Here is a 3,235-nt window from a genome sequence, read left to right as displayed (position 1 = left end):
CACTTTGCCTGCTGATAGGCCCTCCAGAGTCCCAAATGTACATAATCAAATGATTAAAAAGTTGGTTTTGCATAATATGTCCCCTTTAAGGGTACTTGTGTAGACAAAAGTGCTGGTACTCAGTAACTGTGAGCATTGTCCCAGGCAGGCAGGCAGGCACTGCCTACTGCATCATATTTTGAAGTGGAGGGCCACTGACCAAGCTGCAGTATGTGACGTGTGATGTAAGTTGGCAGTGAGACCAGGTTGTCCAGGCTTTTTAGAGAAGTCTTGGTTAAATGTGGAAAACTTGATCTGATGACAAGTGGCAAGGTTTAAAGGTTGTCACAAAATATTTTTTTTCTCTGAGGCCTTATCGGTCAATGGAAACTAGTGTCAAATATCAAAGGCCATTTAACAGCATTTGATGAAAATCTTGATAACTTTGGCTATTATCCTCTCCCCTGACATCTTTCTAACAACAGCACATCACTGAAAACTGCTTGCTTTACTAACCAACCAAACTAACTTAATCGTCATTGCATTCGGGTTCCATTTGGTTCCGATATTACCACAGGGAGGAAGACCTATCATCTTTTCCTTGCACTGAAAGCCAGATGGTTTGGTCTTCTGCAAACACACGATTCCTGCCTCCTGCTCCCACCTCGACAAAAGACAGAGTCATTTGACAAAGCAGCCTCTGACATTACAGCTTAATTCCTCAGTAAATACACTATAGAGCACAACACCTGCTGTCGTCTTCCACTGCCAATTCTCCTCTGACTTGCAACCGGGATAATTTTTGAAAAGGCCTGTATGCAGTCAGGGCTCATTCACACGTTTGTGTTTATGAGTCCAACTCATTATTTGTAAGAGGAGCCTGTCACACACCACCTTGCAAACAGGACTGTGCTGAAACACAGAAAGAGAGCGGCCCTGCGGGCGACAGCTGTATTTTTGGAGGTGTTGTTGAATGTGTCAAGGTCAAGTGGGAGTCCTTGGTTTGTTTTTTGTAGCTATGATTTGATTCACAGAGAAGAGCTCGACCTCTCAGGAAATTGTACCGCTGCAGCCTTTTAGAGCCCAAGGTCATCAGAATTTATTGCATTCCTTAATTGGAGTCTCCTTTTGCTCGCCAAACCTCAGCAGCCTGAGAAATTCTCTTCAGTTTTCTGTTTTGTTTTCTGATGATTTGTGTGGGGCATTGGGGACTTGTTCCTCCACTGTGAAGTTGGGGGACCAGAGGAAAGCCTCAAGCTCTTGATTAACAAACAAAATATTGAACTTTCTCTCGCTTCTGCCTAGATATATTCAAACTCTCTGCCTCTTGTTTGCCTTGTTATCACGCTCACACTTTTATTGTCTGCTCTGCTCTGATAATTAGATTTTCTGTCTGTGTATGTGTAGGTGTGAGGAAGAAAATAAATTCAGCTGAACCACAGAGCACACGCACTTTTATCTCATAATATAACCACTCAGTGAGGGCTTTGTAGGCAGCAGTTACAATGTTTTGCCAGATCACAGACGCGGTATGAATCTGCAAAAAATTGCTCATTCGCAGCAAAATGCTACATGCCAGCAAACCCAGAGATTGTGCTATTTTTCATCTAATTTCACATCAGAGAACGGACATATAGCAGAGGACAACAGAGGATAATATCCCCCCATCCTTCAGTGATTAGATTAAGATTCTCAGCAGCATGCTCCCACTGTGGCTTAGGAGGTGAAAGCTCCTAAAATGAGGTGTCACTGCAAATTACAGGAGCAGCTGAGGCTCAGTGCCGCCCCACCGGCTAGGCTCACCCATCCAGGTGGCACCCACAGTAATCACTCCTGATCTGGTCCACAGTGAAGTAACAGAAATTGGTGCTGATGTGGTGTTTGTGTCAGGGGCTGGGGCGAGGGTGGTGTGGGTCCAGGGGCAGATGCACCCCTCCCCCACCACTAGATTCCTGAGACAATCTACCCGTGTTGTGAAGAAGAGGTTAGAAAAGCAGACCTGTGCTTGAGACAGAGAACAACCCTCCATCAACAGCTACCACTGATGTAACTTTGAGCACTAAATTCCAAATTCCACTGCACTGGTAGGACTGCATTCATTACTGCATTATCCCACAAAAGTAATTTATAAAAAAATATTAATATAAATATAATCAATAATTATTGATAAAAGCATATAAACAACAAGGCATAATGCAAAGAGTGCTACTGAGTAATAAAAAAAAGTATTAACTTTCCCAAAGTGTGTAACCATTAAAACAGTGGTTGTCAACCTTTTTGGTGTCAAGGACCGCCAAATTGATATACATCAGGCCTGTATTGCTCTCAGAGATCCCCATCTGATAAGATTTAATTGTTCCATAACTCTCTGTACTGTAGATTGGCAGATTAAATTCTAAAACTGCTGCTTAAAATCATCTGTGGATGCCACTATTTAAAGGTCCAGTGTGTAACATTTGGAAGGATCTTTTTTCAGAAATGGAATATAATGTTATTAATATTCATATTATTATTACAATGACTTGTTTATAGGAATTGCTGTGTTTTTGTTACCTTAGAATGAGCTGTTTTTATCTTCAGAGGTCGGGGGTTGCCAACCATGGACTCTACCATGTTGAACCACCCAGTTTCATGGCCACACTTCTCATTCCCAGGTGGTCAGATCAGAAACTAGCAGTGTGCAGTGCTTCACTGCTTGATGCCATTAAATCCTACACCTTTAAACCCCTTAAAGGAACCCCTTAAGGACCCCTGGGGATCCTCAGAGCCCAGGTTGACCCCCAGTTTGGTCTAGAGGATTATTTTATGAATTAAATTAAATAATAAACGAAATAAAATTACTATTACCACACTGTGAATGTACTCCATGACAAGTGAAAGTATTGCAAAACCTTAATTAGGTAAAGGTATAAAAGCATTATCGTCTTCACGGAAATTTAAAGTCATAATGCAGTAAAATGTTCTCTGTCAGTGTTTTACTGTTATATCTGATTTTTAATATTACTGCTGCATGTTGCATTTTACTGCTGTAAATGTTTAAGGGTGAACTACTTCATATACTGTTGGGCAGTTTAAGTAACAGCAGTGTATCATATTCTACTTCATATGTACAGTTGGTACGGAAAGTATTCAGACCCCTTTAAATTTTTCACTCTGTTTCATTGCAGCCATTTGCTAAAATCAAAAAAGTTCATTTTATTTCTCATTAATGTACACTCAGCACCCCATCTTGACAGAAAAAAAACAGAAATGTAGA

Source organism: Morone saxatilis, unplaced genomic scaffold (assembly GCF_004916995.1).
Source record: "Morone saxatilis isolate NCDOM2014 unplaced genomic scaffold, NCSU_SB_2.0 Contig24, whole genome shotgun sequence".
Lineage (NCBI taxonomy): Eukaryota > Metazoa > Chordata > Actinopteri > Moronidae > Morone > Morone saxatilis.
The sequence above is the reverse complement of the archived record's forward strand: the minus strand, read 5'-3'. Positions refer to the sequence as shown.